Source organism: Heliangelus exortis, chromosome 2, assembly GCF_036169615.1.
Source record: "Heliangelus exortis chromosome 2, bHelExo1.hap1, whole genome shotgun sequence".
NCBI classification, from domain to species: domain Eukaryota; kingdom Metazoa; phylum Chordata; class Aves; order Apodiformes; family Trochilidae; genus Heliangelus; species Heliangelus exortis.
The window spans coordinates 5,845,792-5,856,276 of record NC_092423.1 but is presented as its reverse complement, the minus strand read 5'-3'; the positions used below and the strand labels follow the sequence as shown (position 1 = coordinate 5,856,276).

The window sequence follows — 10,485 nt, the reverse complement described above, 5'->3', positions numbered from 1 at the left end:
AAAAGCTATTAAGGCAGATCTTTAGGCCCTCTAACTGTGATAGAGATGTCGGTGTCATGTGTTTCAAGTCCAGCTCCAGCTATCAGCCTCTGAAAATCAGATACATTTGGACTGAGGATTGGATGAAAAATGGATTTAGGTCAAGACCTGAATTCCTTAATGTGAGTAGTGTATTTCACCCCAGACTTCATTTCCCGTTTCTCTAAAGGTGCATCTTTCCTGCAGCTGGAGAGTGAGAAACACACAAAATAAAGGCAACATTTTCCACAAAGACTAATGCTGATGAGATCTGGCAGGAAAATAGAAGGCAGGTTTTATTTTGTCAAATGTACACAAACACAGGCATTTTATAAACAAGGAATTGATTCAATTGTTTCCAGAGGTATGAGAGCAAGTGAGAGACCTGAGCTTTAGCTATTAAACACAACCTCAGGAGAGGGAGGGAATTAGACTCTAGTTGAGCCAGATATTTCCCTCTCAAAAAATAAATGAATCAAAGTCATACCCAGTCAGCCAAATTAACCAAACAGGTGCCAGCATCCCTGGTTTCTGGATTTTCTGTGATTTTGGAAGAGAGATGCAGTATTGTCTCTAAATGGATCATATTGAAGGGGGTCAGGCTTATGTAGTGTCCCAGACTGGGGATTTTTAAGTAAGGCAAAACTGGTCAGTCCTACAGTAGATCCACACCCCAGATGTATGGGTTTGACTTGTGTTCTGCTGTCAATTCCTACTTGGATCCAACTTGTGCCTGCACATAGGATCCAACTTGTGCCTGCACAGAACCCTATATGGGTCACTCCCAAAGCTGCTGCAGAACCAAGCTCCCTGCTCGTGCTGGGAGCAGCTCTGCATTGCTTCCCACTTTGCAGGAGGTGGATGTCACCTCTTGGTCCCCCACTTTGCAGTCATGTCCTCCAATCTCGTTTACACAAAGCAGGACAAAATGCACTTCATAAAATCACAGAATGGTTTGGCTTGGAAGAGACCTTTAAAAGCAGGGAGCATGGACATCTTCAACTAAATCAGGTTTCTCAGAGCCCTTTCCAACTTGACCTTGAATATTTCCAGGGTTATGGCACCTACCACTTCTCTGGAAAACTTGTTCCAGTGTTTCACCACTGTCACAATAAAAAATTTATGTCTTATATCAAGCCTGAATCTGTCTTCTTTTAGTTCAAAAGCATTATCACCCCTTGTCCTTTTGCCACACACCCTACTAAAAAGTTTGTTGTCACCAAACTGAAGTCACTTAATCAGTTCTGGAAAGGGTGTTGCCCCCCATAGTGTTTTCCCCATGACCTAGCAGAGGACTAAAGGCACAGACAGACTTCTGCTACAAGACCTCGACTCCCAGCTTCCCTCAGGATCTCCAGCTGGTGCCCTGCAGAGCAGCCAACAGCTGATTTTTACAACCGGGCTTGGGGAAATGCATAAGTGGCTTGAAACATCTCCTTCTTTCCAAAGCTGTCACGTGTGGAGTAGTTACAGAGGTGAGCCAAGGGCTTGGCAGGTTGACCAGCCCTGTGTGTCCCCTTGGTAGGACCAGATGATGCTGAACAGCTGATTTAAGGACACATCTTCAGCATCCCCAGAGCCCTGCTGGACACAGTGATGGGACAGAGGTTGTCTTCAGCTGGAAGCCAAGCTCAGTGTTGGGGTCCCCCTTCCTTACAGAGACTCCCAGGTGTCTCCTACAGCAAGGACATTCAGTGAGGACATTTTCCACCTATAAAAGCCACTTCCAACCCCCGCTCAGGCCTGAGGAAAGCTCTGGGCTGCAGCTCTCCCCCTCCCCACACCATGGTGGCATCCCCCTTCCCCACTCCCTGACTCACAACCCAAATTCAGCCCCGCTGGGCCAGGGGCCAAGGAGGAGTCACCTTGAATTCCCAGCCCCGTGCAGGCCTCTCAGAGGAAACATTTCAGATTTCTGCTTCAGGACGATGTGAAAACCCCTCTGGAAGCCAACTCTGTGGTGAAAGGCCCTGGGGGGGCAGCCTGGCCGCTTGCCCTTCCCCTGCTGCCTTGCATCCATGGCAGCTTCTGCTGCCTCCCTCACATGCCCTGCAACGAGCTGACGTGTTCCCAGGCAGAGAAACACAGGCCTGAGGTTAAGCAGCCATCCCCCAGCCCCCCTCCCCGAGCCCTGATCCTATTAGCAGCAAGAAGATGGCAGCCAGCCACGGGGACACGGCCAGGGACACGCGTGGGCCAGGGGGATCAGTCATGGCCACCCCTCATTCCACGTGAGGCCGGGAGGGATGGCTCAGCCCGAGTCCCCTTCATCCCTTCCGAGGGAATGTGCTAATGTCTATCATTAAAAACAAGCCCAGCTTGCTGTCCTCTCCTGGTGGTGCCAGGACACCTGGCAGTGGGGTTTGCTCTGGGGCTGGCACAGCTCAGGAGCCTGGCCCTTCATTGCCAGTGCTGTTCCTTCAGTCATTCCCTGTGGGAGATTCCCCCCCATTTCCTTGTAAGTCAGGAGGATGCAGCACCCCTGCCCTCAGCCAGAAGGGCCCCTCTGGACTTTACACAAAGCTGGGATGTGCAAATTGGTAACGATGGCTGGGATGGATTTTTACAGAATCCTTAATTTTTTTTGCAAATTTTTTTTTTTTTGTAAATACTTCATTTTTTTGGTGAATATTTCATTTTTTGCACAGCTGGCATTTCTGCACATAGACAGCAAAAAAAGCACTTTTTGAGCTTCCAGCAAAAGAAAGCACTTTTCTTTCGTAGCAGCCTGAGGCCCTGGAGGAAAAGTTTTCCTGGAGGAAAAGTTTTCCTGGGAGGAAAATTCCTAGTCCTGAGCAAATTGCACACAGCGTCTCATCCTAGGATTTCTGTTCTTGGAACCTTTCTGTGTACCCTGGGCTCAGTGTTTGCTTGCTATAGGTTGGATCCCAGTGAGACCATCTGGATCCAGATGGGTGCCTGGGTCAGCGTGTGGAAGGTCCAGATCTGTTCAAATTAAAATATAAATAGAGATGGAGAGAGAGAGAGACCAAGAAAAAAAAACAGTTTTATACAAGGGTGACTGAAAGCTGGATTCCCACCAAAAACAGAATGGAAAATAGGCTCAAACTTTCCTGGGCAGCCAAAGAGACCTATCACAGATTTGAAAGCTCACGTGAGATGCACACATGTGGAGTGACAAATGCAGAAGCTTATAAGCCATGTCACATGAATAAGAAGCTCTCACAGCATCTCAGCACAGTTCCTGACGAGATGTGAACAGTCTCACAGGTTGGAGGAGACAGCATATGTCCTTGCCACTTGCAATATCAGGTCTGCAACGAGCCAAGAGTGTTGCCTCTAGCCTGGTGGTTCTTTATCATGACAAATGGTGCCATAGAGTCCTTCAGCTGGGTGCCATCTGCCCACCCCACTTGCAAAGCTGCTCTGGAGATTTTCAGCAGATATGTTGAGAAACCATAACTCAGGCTTTGACCCCTGGAGGAGTATCCATGGACAGGGGGGTAGGATTTACTTGTCTTAATCTCAGCACTGCTCTCGAAGGAGGAAAGGGTAGAGTCATGCATGGGGCTTTTCTCTCTCCCTCTTCTCTCTGCACTGCACATCCCACTGCTGACCCAGGGAAGATGGTTGATCTTGTCCCAGGCACAAAGAAATCACAATATTAGCTCAGTCTCTAGTCAAACACCTCACCCACAGCTGTGACCACAAGCAGGTGCTTCACAGGAAAGTGAGAGGCTCCAACTCATCTTTTCCCTTCACCCTCTTCCTCACACCTGCTCACTGGATTTACCACCATCTCTCAAAACAATAGGTGATTGCTCTGCTTTTGGTTGATGTGGCTGAACATGGCCATAGCCCCTAACTGGGCCTGCTGGGTCAGCTACAGCACAAATGGTGGTGTTGCTCCGTTAGGAAATAACGTGCCCACAGCAATCCAGCTCCTGTCTTCCAGAGACGGAGTCATGAAGCATCACCACCCATCCATTTCTCCCCAGTCTCAGGTTCCTATAGATGTTCAGCTGCAGAAAAGTACAATTTTCCAAGATGAAGCTAACCAAGGGCACTTACCACAATCATCCCTGACAGACAGAGGTTTCTTCACAGCCACCTGGTCTGCCTGGGAAGCTTGGAAACCTCCTTCCATCACATGACATCTGACAGCAACTCATAAATCATCCCGCAGTCGCTGGCAACCCCTTTGAGGATCCTGGTCTGCAGTTGTGTTTGAGATATGAAGCATGTGGGCAGGTGAGGAGAGCCCTGGGGGCAGGCAGCCAGCTACGGATGCAGCTGCCAGCTCCAGGAACATCCACGGATCCCACACTCACACGTGGGGCTTAAGGCAGCCTGGCAGTCCCAAGGGCTGGAGTCAGCTGTGACCTGTGCAAATCTGTGCTCAGCCAACCTCTTCCCACGTCTCCTGCAGCTGCAGCCACTCCAGAGAGCACTAAACAGCCTCCCCTTCCTCCCAGCCTGCCTCCACCTGATCATGTCAGATATTTTTTCTGGCCTGCTTCTTCCCCAACAAATCTACCTCTGCATGGTTTTTGTTCCATCTGCAACATTTGGAAGTGGTTACCTCTGATACTGGGATGAGTGCTGCAAGGTAGAATCCAGTACCCCACCACCCCTCCTTTCTCAGGTCTGTGTTCAGGAACATGGTTTGGTCCAAATCTCTGGATTTTTATACTGGGGAAAGAGCCATAGACAAAACTGTCCTGGACCAGGTTTTATTCCTTTTCTTGAACAAGCCGAAAAATTTATTTGCAGCACCAAAATAAAATAAAATACAGTGATAAAAAATCAAACTTTAAATCTCAGTGGTAACAGAGCCCAGCACGTGTTTCCATCATTACCTGCATTACATACAGGCTCAGGGCTGTGCTTTTCCTTTGAAGACCATGGGAATGTTTCCATTTCTTTCACTATAAAAAATAAAACATTGAATTCTCAGTGAGAGTCTGGTTGGCTGCTGACTGAATCACTTTGCAAAGTGAAATCACCCCAGGCTTTCTGGGCAAGGACTGCTGCCTTCAGTGAGGCTCACACTGGTAGTGTGGCTTTGTAAAGTCCAATATGTTGGGGAGGGAGGGTTTGAACTCAAGCTGGCAGTCTGCATTCCACCCACCTACTTGTGGTGATGTGAGATGCCACTCGTGTGACATCAAAGGGGCTGTTGGGTGACTTCCTTCTCTGTGTCCATGTTTCAGGGAGAAGGGGCTTTGGAGCATTGCTTACTCACTGCATTTGGGGAAACAGGAGAAATGGCAACCCAAAGAGCCCATGGATGACACCAAAACAATGTTTGCATCTACTGACTTTCCAACAGACTGTCCCACCACTTTGCTCATCCAGGTAGACAGCTCAGCTGAAGGTGACTTTGAGACCCTAATGCTGAGAGAATGCAACCAGAATTCAGAAAATTGGTGAGAAACTCAGACTCTCTGCAACCTTGAGCCACAAGATCCTCAGTCCTTACTCAGTGCATGGAGAAAAGCAGTTGTTGAGTAGTGAATTGGAAGGTTTCAGAGGTACATACCTCTCTCCCCAGCTGAACCAGGGGTGCTTGCACCAGCCCACACTCTGAATTTCTCTTTTTTGGCCGTTGAAAACATTTCAAATACAGCCTTTAATCTGATCATCTGTCATCTATTATCTGACCAACTATTTCAACACATAAAAGTCCTGCTAAAATCTGAACACAAATGGCTTCCCCCCCACCCATCCGCAGATAATGATTAATGTGTTGGGGGAGCAAATGGCAGAAGTTGATCTTTAATGAGCAAAGAGTCTGTTGCAAAACACACCTTCAGCCCTACAGGCTGCCAGCAGTTTTTGTTAGAGAATTACACCAGAACTTCACAGTCCTTACTCTCTGCAAGCACCAAGTCCTTGTGCCAGGGACCAAGAGGTCTGGTTGAAACTGTCTTCTGTGCTCAGAAGCAGTCAATCCTTCATAATGACATTCTGAGCCCAGATGGTGTCACTTAGCCATATATGTTGGTACACAGCAGCAACAGAGCTGTAAATAACATATTCCATTCCTTCTTCCCTCCTCCTAGAATTTAAGCTGAAACTGAAAATCTTTCAACTTTTTGTAGTCCTTCTCCAAAAGGGGGAGGGAAACCCACATATTTAAACAGCCCATTTGCAGAGGAGAGCCAAAATAAGATGAAACAGAGTCCCTGCCAAAGCAGTGCAACAAAGAGTTTGCATATGCTGAGCAAAAATCTCCCTGTTCCTTACTCAGCCTCCTTTTGTTATGGGATCAATAGGAGATTTAACCCAATACTGACCAGGAGTGACTTGACTGATGCTGGTGTCTCACACCAGTCCCTCAGACCAGTGAATGCATTTGCACCCAAAGGGCTCAGCTGTGATGTACAACCTTTCTATAAACACCCTTATCTTATGCAAGCTCTGAGGATTACCCTTGGAAACCCCACTCTGCATTGTATCCCATTTTCTGCTTTCCTATAGGTTTAAAATTACTCTCCCCTTCAAAAATGTTGATGTGGATGAAGTGCTATTGAAGCCTGGATAACTCTCTTCTCCCTGCAAAGACTTCATAACCTTCTCACCAGTTGTCTTAGGGTGATGTTCTTCATATGGGGTTAACCATTCCAGGAGACCTGGTGTTTATATTACCTGGCTGAAAACAGACTAGGAGTGAAAAGGTAGGAGGAAATTCAGTTTGTGCAGAGAAAAACTGAAAGGAATGGAAAAATTCAGTGAAAAAGGAGAAATAGAGAAAGAAGTAGGACAGTCCTAGAAGGCAACAACATTCAGCTGCTGATTTGACAGAAGTGACAAAAGTCAGAGACAATGCAGAAGGGGTTTTGTAGTGATACAAAGTTAAAAATTTTAAGAACCTTAAAAAACTGATGGTTTGCAGAAAAAGGGAATGAGGAGATGAAAAATACTGCATGAGTGGCAAAAAGAAGGGAAGAGCAGGTGTTTCTGGGAAGGGAGTTTTATGGGATGAACAAGCTAAAACTCAGAAAGGCAAAACCCATTACAGGAGAAACAAAACAAAACCAAGGTTTTTCTCTTGACCATTCTTCCTAGTTAGGGGATAACAAGTAATTGTGGCATTTCTACACGGGCAGCTGGGATTGCTGGGATGTCACATCACTTCCATCTCTGGATTTCCTGGTGTAGAAGACAAATGAGGATGAGCTTCCTTGATAGTTCTCCGTGCTCTAACAACTTGCCAGCAGTGCTTGCATTGCCAGAAGACCTTTCTCCAGTTTGTTTTTTCTGGTTCCTGCTGAGTGATCAGTCAAGCTACTGGTCCAAATCCTCATTTCCCAGACCAGCCTGGACATATCCATGAGGATGGGTGCAATTCCATCATGGGGACCTGGCAAAGCTACACAACAAAAGGGATCCTGGTCCTTGCCATCTGCTAAAGTAAAACACTAGGATGCTACAAATGTCACCTCATTTAGGGATCAAATGTTGAAAACAGACCAGGACATTCTTTTTTACAGTCTGGAAGGACCCATGGGAAGAGTATTCCTTTTTTATTATTTTTTTTTAACTGGCAGGACTTATCCAGGTAGATCAAACACCACATCACTATAACCTGAAGACCTCACACAAGTGGGGACCTTGAGACATACTGGGCTGACTGGCTGTCAGTGGCCCATGAGGCAAAAGGGGAAAAAGGGGCAAATACATAAAATCTGGGAGAAAATTGAAGACACCTTTGATCTGTACCCTTCGGGTCTGACAGATCTGGAGCATTAGTAGCTGCTTACCAACACTTCTATTCATTTGTATGTGGTGCTGGTAACAACAAAAAGTAGAGGGAGAACTCTCAATTAAGTGATCAATGGAAACCACAATGGGGCCATCTTTATAGGCTGTAAGATCCACGGAAGACTTAAGGAATTAATTTGCAACAAAAATAACCTTTAAACATCTTTTTTTAGTCATTCTAGAAAAGCATAAAAAGCAGGACCTCCACTTTTCATGAAGTTTTTTATGCCAGTCCAAGGGAACCCATTTTGTACATTGTAGCCCTTACGTTCATTTTTTTCATTATTAGCTTTTCCCCTTGCAAATTTAAATCTACTCCCACTACAGTTAGGGAACAATAGTGAAACCCTCCTGTAGTTAATTTTACACCTTTAAGTTCCCATGGAAAGTAGCAAAAGATCTTGTATCCTAAAGGATAGTAAAATGCCTACCTTATTTTAGGGGATAAAAGTTCAAATCCTGCTATGGCTATATTTATTAGAAGAAGTCTTTGATACACTTTTTGCTGTTTTAAATCAAAATGACTAAAGAATAATCCCTGCTCATTATTCTAAAATGACAGTGAAATAGCCAGCAGCTTGTCCAGAGTATTTTGTATTCCCTGAAGGTAAGCTAGGAACACAATAACTTGATCCTATGCAAGTACACACACTTTCAGACAAAATGGAAGAAAGTTATCATTGCAACATCACATTAAGCAAGAGAAAGAAAAAATATTGTTGGACTGACCATGCTCAAGCACCACACTGAGCAGAGGGATGTTTGTGAAATCCAGTGGAAAATCTTCAGCCAGCTCAGGGCCTTAATTTTTTTATTCTTCACTTCACTGGAAGATGATGGCAAATCTTCTGCTGACTGCACTGGAAGGACACAAGTCTCCAAGTCTATCTCACTTTCCTCCCAAAAGGTGGTACAAAACTAATGGCTACCAACAGCAAACACAACACCCAGTATATCCATGCCCAGTCTAGACAAATTCCCTTCTTCCACAACTTCCAGCCTCTGATCTCTAAAGGACAAGCACACCCAGCAAAGATCAGGAGGAAGATGCAACCTCAATGACACATCTCATGCTTGATGGCACTGACCTCTGTTACACAAGTACTTCTCATATCAAGTACACCTTCTGAAAAGATGCTGTTAGCACACTGGTGATTAACTACTTCTGTTTTTTGTTGTCTTCTTCTCAGTGCAGACAAGTTAAACAAATTTTCCACTCTATTGCATTGATGGAATAGCTTCTGTGGTCCACAGAAACCCATATTTCTTATTTCACCTCTGTTTCAGGTCCATCAACCTGCTTACAATTCCCTTGAGTACACCATGGCTTCTTTCCTTAACCTGATCAAGCAGCCCAAAGCATTTACACCTCTACAATCTTCCATCTTTTTTTGAATAACATGGTCCTTCAGGGGATTCAAGGCAAGAAAATTACCAAGAGTTTCTTCTGCTATAGTTTGTGAAAAAAAATTATTCATTTAAACCCAAGGACAACCCTAGGTTCTTTGCTTCTTTCCATATTCATCACTAAGACTCCTGTTCAGTTTTATGTAGTAAGAATGCAAAGTACACAGGAAATCAGTGGAATAGTTGGAATACCATCAAAAGCAGTGTCTTTTTATTGAATTGAGAAGTTCACGGGCTATTTGTGCTAATTAGCTTTTACTAAATGAGTTCAAATGACAGTGACAACGTGCAGATGAAAGAGCACCAAAGTATTCAGAACTCAAATAATTTTTCTAGAGGCATCAGTTGACCAGGGCATGAGCAATGGCATCAGTATTAAGCCCTTCATTTGTTCCTCAGTGCCTCTCAACTCAGGGGCATGGAAAATGAGGTTCATGTAACCCTATGCAGGGGAATCTAGTCAAGTTTCTTTAGGTGTGTGGAGCTAGATGGCCCTGGGGTGGAATATTCTAGCAGTTTAATAGGTCACAACTCAGTTCCTACAAATGAAAATAATTTCATTTTCACTTGACATGCATCTTCAGGTTGCATCTGGGTTCTGTGCATGTCTGGAGTGTGCTGAGTACATATGCATCTCCCAAGTATCAGAAACTTCTTCATAAGAAATTATTCAGTGGCTTTTTCTTCTTTTCTGTTTCCTTCTCAGTTACTGTTTACACTCTACAGCCAGTTTCTGGAACAAGCCTTCTACCAATTTGTTTTGATGAGTAATTCCTAAGGCAAAGCTCCTCAGCACCCCTTCACTCTTTGGTCAATTACCAGGACTACTCAGTATGAATGTTGCCTTTATTAAGATTTTATCCTTTGTTAGTACTTGGATGGTCATGTGAAAATCTACATGGACAACATGCTCTGCAAAGTTAGATTTCAGTCTGGGAAAAAAAAAAAAAAAAAAAAAAAAAAAAAAAAAAAAAAAGAAAAGTGATATGTATATGCATGAGTCTTCATACAAACCTAGAAACACACACTTAAACCTGATCCCTTGGATCTTTGCATATAGGCATGGACATATCAGTTGTGAGTTTACTATTGCTGGTAGACCCATTGGTGGGATCAGTTCATAGAATCATAGAATCATAGAATCATAGAATTGGCTGGGTTGGAAGGGACCTCAGAGATCATCAAGTCCAACCCTTGATCCACTCCCACTGCAGTTCCCAGCCCATGGCACTGAGTGCCACATCCAGGCTCTTTTGAAATATCTCCAGGGATGGAGAATCCACCACTTCCCTGGGCAGCCCATTCCAATGTCTGATCACCCTCTCAGTAAAG

The 10,485-nt window shown here is 44.9% G+C and overlaps 1 long non-coding RNA gene across 3 annotated transcripts; it reads right to left on the bottom strand.

Annotated features, from left to right (window-relative positions):
- Positions 1-766: 766 nt before the first annotated feature.
- Positions 767-9,049, bottom strand: LOC139792017 (uncharacterized). Of its 3 annotated transcripts, none has more exons than XR_011724123.1 (4): positions 8,476-9,049; positions 4,839-4,907; positions 4,051-4,671; positions 767-2,964 (listed from the first exon to the last, which is right to left on the bottom strand). It is a non-coding gene; the product is annotated as an uncharacterized lncRNA (long non-coding RNA). The 3 variants fall into 3 exon arrangements; XR_011724122.1 differs by having other exon boundaries at positions 4,562-4,671; positions 8,476-9,036; XR_011724121.1 differs by having other exon boundaries at positions 767-4,671; positions 8,476-9,031.
- Between the last annotated feature and the right edge of the window lie 1,436 nt (positions 9,050-10,485).